Consider the following 12,335-nt stretch of genomic DNA (forward strand, 5'->3'; position numbering starts at 1 on the left):
TACTCAAGTGGGAAGGAAATGTGCACGGAGACACATGCACACACATGTTGCAATGTGTGTGTATGTGTGTCTGTGTTCTGTGTCTGATTGATAGTATGGGTTGTGTTGTGCATCCATGTGTGCACTATGAAGAGAAAGGAAAGGTTTTTGCAGGTGGTTTGCTGCGGTGTTCTGCCAAGAAAAGAGAATACCCTGGAGGAGGGTGGAATAAATGAGGAGAGGGGAGCAAAGGGGAAGTAGGGGAGCTTGATTTAAAATGGTGCTTATCATAATCGATAAAAAAGTGTTTTCTCTTCTCTTTCTCTCAGCGCCCCACGTCTCTGGCCCTGGACTCGGGTGGGGCTTCCAGAGAAGGGCCAGGCCAGATGACTTCATTGCCATATGGTATCTAACCTCTCAGTCACACTCATTTACAACAATACTGCACATAGCCAGTCTCCAAACACTCCCTTTGTTATGCAGCCTTGAGTCATTGTGATAAAGCCGTGGCGATACACAGACAGAGACACACACACTCATCCTGCAGCCAGTATGATGGAACCGCAGCGAGCCTCTTTGGTGCACACATTTGGCTTTACTCTGACGGAAGACACAAGAATACTCACTTTCGATTCAAAAGAAGGCCATAATTTTGGTATCTTAAGTGACTGGGAGCGTTGAGAGACAATGAGAGCGCTATTTATCATTTAGGTCAAGCCCATAGTTTGTTAACATATTCAGGGCAAGGTTGGGCTTCATTGTATGGCTGCACTTTAGAGAAGGTGATGCCAACAATGATCACTGTGATCAAAGTGCAAAGCTGGCAGTGGCAACACCTCTAAATAGAGACAAAACTTGAAAAGTATATAAATATAACTTTGTGAAGGTCACCCTTAGCAGCCAGTGCATTGCAACATTTGAACCCTCGTTGAATTGTGACTCCTTAATAAGTTATGTATTGTAATCTTAATTCAAAGAGGCTGCATTTATTCTTACATCGGACACTTCATTTCCACCTGCAGAATATTACTGTACACCACAGGTGTCAAACACAAGGCCCGGGGGCCAGATGTGGCCCGCCACATCATTTTATGCGGCCCGCGAAACCCTTGGAATAATGCATGTCAATAATGCACTTCACCTCTGCCCTTCTAAATGTATTTGATCTGTCATTTTGACATGAAAATTGTACTGCATGCGGTTCTTCTAAACGTCAGTATTATCTAATCATGCAGCAAGATATTCCAAGCTTTTTTCACAAACAAATACTTGAATGTCTGCTTGTCACCATGACATTCTCACTTCACGTCTCATTTCGAAGCAAGTTATCCATCAATTTGTTAGTAAAAATATAATAATCTAATGCATGGGCAACTGTGTAATAATATTATGAGGTTATATTCATATTTAGATTCATATATACTGACAGTTACAAGTGGCCCTCTGAGGGCAGCCGTAACTGCAATGTGGCCCTCAATGAAAATGAGTTTGACACCCCTGCTGTACACCATTGCAAACCACAATCAAAGTACTAAATAAATGAATACGTCTTTGACCGTGCCAGTCAAAACTGACCAATTAGGCAGCGATATGCGGTCAGGGGAGGCAACTTCAATTCTAGTATTTGTTCTATGAAATCATATTCATTTATTCCAGTCTATTAACTTCATTTAGTAATGTGTTTCTTGGCTGCACTGCTTCCAGTAGCGTCTGTATATGTTAGATGTTTTTTCCCAATCAGATTTCACTTTCTGTGTTGCCATATCAATGAAGTCTGCCCAAGGCCTTCAGAATCAGGAGTCCTGGTCCATGTCATACACACGATTAGCAATGGGGCTAGTTTTTTTTTTTTTTTTTTTAGCCAATCAGACTTCAGATTTCCGTCTCAGGGCCAGCAGGCTGGCCCACAGTGACAGCAGCAATTTTCTGTCGTCTGATTGGTTGGTCAGAGCAAAACTGTTCTACAAGCCAAGTTACGCCCACAATGGCTGACTGAGGAGGAAAACTTGAAAACTCTGATGAGTAGATGTCTGAAACTTGTTGTCTCAACCTTTAATCAACAAGTTGACATTTGGCTGAGCGCCAGCTTTACAAGCACCGGTATACTGCTGATTACGGGGGGAAATTAGTCACTAACTCAAAGTAATGGTAATGGAAGTCAGGCGTATTGCTGGCAGTGTATTTGAAGATAAGGGGATTTATATTATTATTAATAGAAAATTGGTGTTGCGGCGGTCGTGGCTTATTTTTTGGTACTGGCTCTCATGGTGTTTGGCAAAAAAAATTCTGGCCGGCCCACTGAAGGCCCAGGTACCAAATGCACTGCCTGCCACTGTGTTATCTAATATCACGCCACAGGAAAAATCACTCTGAGTTACACGCAGCGCTGTAAAGCAAAAATAATCCTGAAAAGCGGCCCAAAAAAACCCTGACAAAATACCCAGCTACAACCAGTTAATAATTTGCACTTTTGCATTTCTCATAGAAATGTGACGCTTTCCAAATGGTATCTTTGCTGTTGATAGAAGGCGGACATGTTACAGTAGTTGACAGTTGGTGATGACTTTTTCACTATTTTGTTGGGGCAAAATGTTGAAAATGTGTCTTTATGAATGCATCCAGTTCCATCCATCTATCCATTTCATATGCCGCTTCTCCTCATTAGGGTCGCGGGGCCTGCTGGAGCCTATCCCAGCTCACTTTGGGCGACAGGCGGGGTACACCCTGGACCCAGCCAATCGCAGGGCACATATAGACAAACAAACAAACATTCATACCTATGAACAATTTAGAGTCGCCAATTAATCTAACATGCGTGTTTTTGGAATGTTGGACCAAACCGGAGTACCCGGAGAAAACCCAGGCACACACGCACGGGGAGAACATGCAAACTCCACACAGAAAATGCCCAATGGAGATTTGAACCCAGATCTTCCTGATCTCCAGACTGTGACTGTGTGGCCAACATGCTAACCACTAGACCACCGTGCGGCCTTACATCCTGTTCCATCCCAATAAAAGAAGTGTTCATTCTTTATACAACATTAGTTTGAGAGAAGCAGTGGCGGAGCTACGAGGTGGCCACCCTTGGTCACTCTCCGGCCACCCCACTGGTCATCTAGACAATTCAGGTATCAACTTATTGCCACTCTTACAGTATGTGAGTAATGGTCTCACCTTGGTCACCCCAATGAAATATTTCTGGCTCTGCCACTGGACAGAAGAAAAGCCGACAATATCGGTATTGATTGGTACTGTTATCATTAATGGAGTGCTTGACAATATTGGTATATTAATGCCTTAAAGAAAATCCTTTCCATTAAAGCAAATGTGTAATGTGTCATCATAGAATTTGAGGTCCCAGTGGGTCACAAGCTCACTGAGGGGAGGAGAAAAACAAAAGAAGACAGTACAGTACAGCAGGGAGGCAGTAAACGCTTGCTGATAGTGGCACAAGATATGGAATGCATTACGGAAGTGACAGAGTGGAAGACTGAAATAAACACATAAATCCGCCTGGAAAAGACACACAGACAATTGCGGGGACGGTCGGGCCTCTTTTGCCAGCGCTATCTCTGCTTGTGCTCTGACTCATCCTTCTTTTCTCTGCCTCACAATATTCACCCTCACTTCCATGGCACCCTTTGAGCCCAAAATCATCCATCAAGCTGTCCTCTAGGTTCCAGTGCCCAGTACCCTTATCCGTCGTCATCCTCTTGTTTTCCAGGCTGTGGGGAATATTTTGATAGTATTCCAGCCTTGAGTCTCTCTCTTTCTGGCAGCGCTACAAAGGTTAGTGTGAGTGTAGTGTGGCTCTTGGTGCTTGGGGGTGAGTTATGGGCACTCGAGCCAGGGGGACCCAGAAAGAACATAATGAGCGTACTTTTGGGAGAGGGATGAAAGAGTGAGGAGGGGGAAAGGGAGGGATGGAGGGAGGGCAATGTTCAGTGCTCCAAATGCCAAATGCTGATGTGTTTGTTTTCCATCATGACTCTTTTGGGCAATGACAAAGAGCCAAAGCAAAAAAAGGCTAATGTTGATAAATCACAAGCAGACTTTGAACTCTTGAACGACTATCCCACTAAGGAAGTGCCGTTATCTCCTCTCTGCATTGGGGGCTGTGCCTAACCAGATGGCGCTGTTTTCTTTAATACACAGCAAGGCTATGATTGCAAAATAATAATAATAATAATTATTATTATTATTATAATAGGATGGTAATTTGGAAAAAGATGCAGCAGGTTTTCTCCACATGAGAGCTTTTCTTCCTTTCACACACACAGACATGCACATACTGCTGGAAAAACCAGCATAGACCAGCTACCAGTATGACCAGCATAGACCAGCATATGTTGTGTTTTCATCATAGACCAGCATGGTGCACCAGCGTAGACCAGCGTAGACCAGCACTGACCAGCAAGGTCCACCAGCTAAACCAGCACCAAACCAGCATAGACCAGCATATGTTGTGTTTTCATCCTAGACCAGCATGGTGCACCAGCGTAGACCAGCGTAGACCAGCATTGACCAGCATTGACCAGCACTGACCAGCAAGGTCCACCAGCTAAACCAGCACCAAACCAGCATAGACCAGCATGGTGCACCAGCGTAGACCAGCGTAGACCAGCATTGACCAGCACTGACCAGCAAGGTCCACCAGCTAAACCAGCACCAAACCAGCATAGACCAGCTTCCAGTATGACCATCATAGACCAGCATGGTGCACCAGCGTAGACCAGCATTGACCAGCACTGACCAGCAAGGTCCACCAGCTAAACCAGCACCAAACCAGCATAGACCAGCACGGAAATTATGCTGGTCTATGCTGTTTTTTTTCAGCAGGGCACACCAGTGACCCTGATAAATGCAGCCGTGACACAAAGACCGTGTGGATAAAAGTGTCTCGAAGGCTGTTAGCAAGCAACAGAGGAGGTGCTGTGATGCAGATTTTAAGATAATGGTGATCAATGAAACAAAATCGTCAAACAACTCTTGAGCACCTAAGAAATATGTCAAAAATATAGGCAGTGGAACTTCGATTCGATAGCATATGATAGCATATGTTTCGGTTTACACCAAAAATGTACCTAAAAACTTTGCCTCGGTTTGTGTTCTGATTCGTGGGCAGTATGGCAAGCATCTTGTCATGTTACTAATACACTGTATGAGTCCAACTATGTTCAGAAAGTATCTTATCACAAAACGCCCCTCTTGGCATTACTATTAGCATGGAACCGGAACCGGAAGTCATTGTCCACCAGCTTTGTTGCCCGTTGATGTCAACAGCATTTAACTCTTTGGTTCTTTGCTAACTAATACAGTTACGCCACAATTGTCTGTGCTTCTTATTGATCACGGCTGCAAAATAACCCACGATGGACCCAAACAAAGTTGCAAGTGCCAGCATTTTGGTAAAGAAGCTGAGAAACACTATTGAATTCAAGAAATAACTCGGCAAAACAGGAAGATGGCGTTCATGTGGATCATGCTGCCTCATAGCCGTCTTTGGCCATAAAGGTAAAAGCGACGTTAAATGGTCATTTATTCCTTTCATTCTTCATTTATATGCATTTCGATTTGTTTTCTGCATGTAAACCTAGAATTGTAAAACTATATTTTGTGTTAACATTTTTGGGTGTCCGGAAGTCGACTATTCAACAATTCGGGTCTGATTTGACTACCCAACTTGCCGTTGAATCCTATAAAAATGTCATGTGATCAAGACTTTTGCATTCTGGCTACATGGGGGTTGGACACGGCTACTGCTGAGCATATATTTTTTACAAAGAACACCTTTGTTTTTGTTATGAATAGCCTATTTTGAACACAGAATACTTTGTGCTGATAAAGAACTGAAAATGATGATGTGTTTAACAGAAGACCTGTACTTACCATGTATTAATAAAAATCACCCGCTTCAGGGGCACAAACCAACGAAACTGAAGTGAGCACTAGCTCTGAACTCTAGGAAGATCGACCAACTGATTGGCTCATAACGGCTACTAAAAAGTCATCCAAATTGTGGAAGTATTTTGAAAAGGTTAAAGACGACTCCGGAAAGTGAAGTGCAAGTTGTGTTGGCAGCTTCTTATATATCACACAACCAGCAACATCACTGGATCATCACTCAACATGATTTAATATCATTAAAGTAAGCCTGTCACACCAACTATATTTTATATCCCGACAGTAAATTTTAAGGCAAGAAATTAAACTGCAAACTTGTTGTTTTTTAAGCCATGTTGTCCCTATTCTCTGTGTACTTTTCTGATGTGTGCCAACTGCGACCGTTCGTCTTGCTTGCAGTGTCACTAAATAAATGACTATGTTTACTTTTTATCTGAGTGTTTTAGCCTGTTTCAGTCACTAATGAGACCTGTTTATTTATAAAGATCTCCATTAGCCTTGCTCTTGGAAAAAAAAAAAAGAACATTTGAATATTAGTCGAGTATGGACAAAATCTAATGACTCAGATTCGACTATGAAAATCGTTAGTCAAAGACAGCCCAAGTGACCGGAACGAATTAATTGGACTGACATGATTTCGTATGGGAAAAATGGATTTCACTTTGAGTTGGACCTTCTGGAATGGATTAATGACACTAACTGAGTTCCAATGTACTGTATATTCATATTGTAAGATACCTTATTGCAATCTACCAGTTATTTTTTGTGTCTTGCGGTAACTGAAATCTTGTTTCATTAGTCTTCCACAGCAGTGGTTCGCACACCACAATTATAAAAAAGACAATTGATTTACAAAACTCCACAAAGGATGCACTTCACTCATAACAGTGGGCCTCAGATGGGGGTACTTGAAGGCACTCCAGGGGGTACTTGAGGTTTAAATATATATATATATATATACAGTAGGGAAAATAAGTACTGATAGTTGTAAACAGTGCAGAAAGTTTACAATCGCGGTTATTGTAAATGTATTTTTATTTCTAATTCTTTCGAACAACACCACTACAGATGAGCACTGTTTTGGATACTGATGCTACAGGTTTTATCTTAACATTGGTTAGGGGATGAGAAATAAGGAAATATTCCACAGGGGGTACTTCCCTGAAAAAAGGATTGAGAGCCACTGCTCTATAACTAACGGTCACAAGTATTTACTTTCTAGCTGACGAGACGCAACCCAAACGGAAAAAGTTTCTCCCTTTCATGGCGAGTGTTCAAATGTACGACTTTTCACTGCATCATTTCAGTGGCGTCTGTCTACTTTTACACTGTGCAGCACTTTGCACTAAGTGTGAATACCTGTCTTTATAAGGCAGTGTGTTGCCGCTTGTGGCTTGCAGGGACAGGTTGAGGCATGCCGATCGTCGAAGCCCATCACGGCGAGGTTACAAATGGGACACATCGGAGGACAGTAAGGAGGGACCGGCGGTGTTAGGACTGGGGGTAAAGTAACGGCGGCTACCCTCCATCTTGGCCTGACAAGCTTGTGGAGATACGCAACATGCCGCTGGAAGAAAGAAAGGTAGAAGAAAATCAGCAATATTTTGGAGAAGTTATCTATCCAGTTAAACCCATCACATTTCACCAACCACATTATTATATCTTCTCCAAAGATAATGCTATAGAAATTGAACTGAGATATAATTTAGAGTAGTCAATGTACAGCTTGTATGGCAGTGTAGATTTGCTATCCTCTGAAAATAAGCCAACACTGCCATTATTGTCTAAATAGTTGATAATAAAAGAGAGTACACCTCATAGTAAACATGTGAAAATTGTGTCTAACCTATCAATATGGTCTGGCGCTGCCTTAATCCTCTTGAGTATGAAATTCACCAGCACTGCACAGGTTGTTACAGTGGGGCACAGCTCTTCCACTCCTTAAAGAAAAGCTGCACTTTTTAATAATATTTTGCCCATCATCCACAATCCTTACGTGAGACATGAACACGTCTTTCTCTTTTCTGTGCGTTCTAAAGATATAAAAACAGATAAAAAAGGGACTGCTGAGCTGTCTCTTTTACTCCATGTAATAGGATCCACCAATGCCGTCTATACAGCCCGCTATTAAAACACCTCCAAAATGTTTTTTTTAATGATTTTATGTATCTGCTTTGACCATGTAGCAACAGGTACATTCATGATCACATGTAATACAGTATTTTGCATATTTTGTTCATTACCGTAACTTCCTTTGTCGGTGCATTGATTTCACATAGCAGCATAGAAACGAACACCTACAGCTAGCGTTAACTTAACAAACTCAAAAAGAAAAACACAACAGCACGGGCGGCATCTCGAATATGTAGCCTTACCTTTTGGTAGTAGTCTGAGGCCTTGTGAGCTTGGCGCTGACGTGCTGCGGGCGAGTCTGTTGTGAAGTTCGTCGCTACTCGGTGTGGTATGGCGACGTGTCAATGCGCCATTAACATAGTTCGATCTCAACAATGTTAATAATAATAATAATAATAATAACAATGTCGCTGTAGCTTGGTTAATGTGCATGTCACATTATATGTAAATGGAGCGTTGTTGGCGCTTTTTGGAGACTTTTTCAGACAACTTTATTGGCAGAATAAGTAAGTCCCATATGTGCAGATATGAGCTGTCTCTTTTTATCTGTGTTTATATCGTTCACAGAAAAGGGAAAGCCATACAGTCATGGAAAAAGTGATTAGACCACCCTTGTTTCTTCAGTTTACTGATCCATTTTAATGCCTGGTACAACTAGAGGTACATTTGTTTGGACAAATATAATGATGACAACAAATATAGCTCATAAGAGTTTCATTTAAGAGCTGATATCTAGCAAATTCCATGGTTTTCTTGATAAAAAACAAAATCGCTTAAGTTCTTCGATGAATAGTTATAGCATTGTACTGCCAAAAACTTTAACTCCTATGAGCTATTTTCGTTTTCATCATTATATTTGCCCAAACAAAGGTACCTTTAGTTGTACCAGGCATTAAAATCAACAAGAAACTGAACAAACAAGGGTGGTCTAATCACTTTTTCCATGACTGTATGTGTTCATGTCTCACATAAGGATTGTGGATGATGGGCCAAATTGCAAAAAAAGTGCAGTTTTCCTTTAATGATGATATCACTGGCGGAGCAGGCAGATGTAAGACACCTTACACTCCCACCTTCCTTCCATTTGAGGATGCTCAATTGAGTTGACGTCTGGATCTTGGAGATGTGACTGGTTCATTATCATGTTGGAACACTGCAATATGACCCAGTTTCCCAAGGGAGGAGATCATGTGGTGCTTCACAGTGTCACAGTACATGCTGGAATTCATGTTCCCCTCAATGAACCGCAACTCCCCAATGCCGGCAGCACTTATGCAGGCCCAGACAATGACACTGCCACCGCCATGCTCGAATAAGTAAGTAAGCAGTATCACAATATGTGTGAACTTGTCTGACATGGCAGAATGAGATGATTGGATGATTATGGGATGTACGGGGATAAAGACTCAAGAAACAGAGGAAGGGGAAGACCCCCACAGCCCACACAGACCCATTCTATGTGGTGCCTGACCCAGCCGGCTTCTTATGAATGGAAGGAAATTGTCTCTGTCAAAAAGAAAAAAAAAACACTTACAAAATCGGAGTCATAATAATAGAATCGGCTTGTGAACACACAAAATTAAACAGAGCAGCGAGAGGAGATAATATGAGAGACAGAAAAGGTAGAAAGACAAGTAAGTTTATTTTATTAACCTTTAATAAATATCGGACAGATTTCCTGAGGAAATATCTGGGATCACATGTAAAATAGTTTAAGACTGATGTCAACTGCAGCAACATATGAAATCTATTAGTGAGGAGCCACAGCAGACATGGAGAGAGAGAAAGGGAGTGAGGGAGGAATCAGGAGAAAGTGAGAGACAAAGGCAGCGCTGCTCTAAGTCAAGCAGGAGGAGAGGAAGAAGATGAAAAAAAAACTGCTCACTGCCTTTCCAAATTCTTAGAGAGGTAAAAAAGTCAGCCAAGACGCAAAATCAGAATAAGGGGAGGGAAAAAAGAAAAAAAAATCAGAAACACACACACGCACACACACACACATGAACGGTGATCTCCACATCCTGCTGGGTTCAGGGCCAAGCGGTGAAATGAGTGCCCAGACGGCGCTGCCAGCCCCGGGGAGGGATGGAGACAAACTCCCTCGCAGAAAAACACAGAGAAGCAGAAAGAAAAGAAAAACGTTGGCAAGAAGGGTCGACTGCCATCTGCACAACAAAACACTTTTTTATGAAACACTATTGTGAAAAAGTCTTAGGCCAATACTAGCGTCGTTTTTTTGATGACCTTTTCCGTTGCAGTCATTTTGACATGATAAAACGGTACGACCGATTAAGATCAGGATTACTCAAAAAAATTCAAAAATGATTTCAACAAAATACTGTAGAGAGGCCAAGAATGAAGCCATTGCATTTGGCCAAATATTTGGATAAAAGTGCACGTACAGGAATTTATTTTCGTTATTTCACATTAGTATGCCGTCAATGGAACTGTTTACCCAGAAAAACATCAGAAGTTTCCGTCTGTTTATCTCCCTTGAAGCAAGGAGCCTGCTAACAAACACAGATACAAAATGCTGACACTTTTGATTCTTCATAGAATCGATGCACTGTAATTGTGCGACACAAGTAGACTGTGTGCAATTTTTTTTCACTGAGTAAAACAGTTCTGAGGTGTCTTAAATGGCACCCTTTTTTGCCCAGCATCCGCAATCCGTATGTGAAACATCAACACGTATTTCTTTCCCTTTTCTGTGCGTTCTAACGAGAAAAGAAGTTAGCGTGAGCCAGCTAACACTGCACGTCATGGGAGCAATTTTCCTGCACATTTTTCAAGTGTCTGAGCATACACACAAACCACCTGAGCATTCCTTGGACCTCTGTGAGCGCCATCAGACATGCACACTTGTAGCATCACACCTGTCCAGAACCTGAGAACCTAAGGCAGTCCAACTTCCACTCTGTGGTATTTTGTATATGAGTGGGTTCACAAGGTCAGCAAGGAGAATTTCACAATGCAGCTTTCTTTTTTTGTCCACCGTGGAATATGAATCTTGTAGAAAACACCGAGTTTATCATCTCCATTTCTTTTCTTTTTTACCATTTATTTTATTAACTATGTATACTTTTATTTCCTTATTTCCATTTGTTTTACAGCAGCCGGTTCTGGCACTGTTTGATTCTGGAAATGTACTTGAAAGTGATGCCACATTTGCTGTAACTGTTTACTTATGTCTAAATAAAAACTTAACATTCAAAAATCTCAACAGAAGAACACAATCACCGGCATCACTCGGGCAAGCTCTGCGTAACACTTCCTGTATTTGGTCATCAAGTCCGGCGATCAAAATAAAAGCCAGCCCGACTGCCACATCCCAGCTAGCCATTTTTGGTTCCCAAAAGCATTATGAAAACGTAGCATTTTTGTTGCAGATATGTTTTTTTGGTTTGGATCTGTTGGTTTGCTCCTTTGCTGCAGTGAAAAGATTTTGTTACGTTTTTTTGAGCATTGCGCGGTGGTTACATGGTTGGTTCCCTCAATGTTCCTCAATGCACGATCAAGCCACTCATTTAGTCCACACTTTTCAGAAAATTGCCTCAGAGCAGCGCTTTCTCATTCGAAAAAGAAAAAAAATCTCACCCATACTCAACTCTTGTTCTCATTTCTGTTCCCACATACTCCGACAGCCAGCCCACCTTAAAAGACCTTTTTTTAACTTTAGCTTGGTGAGTGGATGTAGCGCTTCCCGTTCGTTTCGCCATAATACGGGTTTGTCAAGCAGCCTTAAGCTCTGTTAACTCTGCTGCACAGCTATGAACTAACCTGCAAAACGCGATGTTAATGAATTGATTGGCTGCGTAAGTAAATACGAGCAAACAGGCTTTATCATTGGCTGGACAGGGTTCGTCATTGTGTTACATGTCTTTACCGCTGGTTGTTGCCTGGCACTCGCGGAGTTGCATTGCAAAATTGTACAGAATAAATTATGTTTATTTTATTTACAGTTCAGGTTGGATTTTATGTTTTTGCTCAGCAAGGATTTCCTCTGCGCAGAGAACACAAGAGCAGGGCGCGATTGCGCACGCGCGCAGCTTAGAGGGAACATTGCATGGGAAGCAGCTATTTTGACTTTAAAACCCTAAAAAAATAAAAAAAAAATTAAAAAAATGGCAACAGTGTTCCATTTACACAACTGACCTGTATATTAACCAAGCTAGAGCGATATCGTTATTGTAGCAGCTAACACGAAGAATTATATTTCTGGCGGAGTAACACATCGCCAAACTATGACGCCTCAAGCCACTCTCGGGAGGTGCTGGTGCTGCTACTGTGTTGTTAGTTTTGAAAAGTTAACGCTAGGC

At 41.9% G+C, this 12,335-nt stretch overlaps 1 long non-coding RNA gene across 3 annotated transcripts in view; it reads right to left on the reverse strand.

The window, feature by feature from the left end:
* The window catches only part of LOC129191235 (uncharacterized), a 40,792-nt gene that overhangs the window by 17,498 nt on the left and 10,959 nt on the right, over window positions 1–12,335 (reverse strand). Inside the window, exon 4 of one of the 3 annotated variants that reach the window (XR_008573165.1) lies at window positions 7,338–7,453. The exons of the other annotated variants lie outside the window; for them this stretch is intronic. This is a non-coding gene — a long non-coding RNA (uncharacterized LOC129191235). Of the gene's footprint in view, window positions 1–7,337; window positions 7,454–12,335 lie in introns of those variants that run through there. 3 annotated transcript variants of the gene reach the window in all.

Source organism: Dunckerocampus dactyliophorus, chromosome 12 (genome assembly GCF_027744805.1).
Source record: "Dunckerocampus dactyliophorus isolate RoL2022-P2 chromosome 12, RoL_Ddac_1.1, whole genome shotgun sequence".
Classification (NCBI taxonomy): domain Eukaryota; kingdom Metazoa; phylum Chordata; class Actinopteri; order Syngnathiformes; family Syngnathidae; genus Dunckerocampus; species Dunckerocampus dactyliophorus.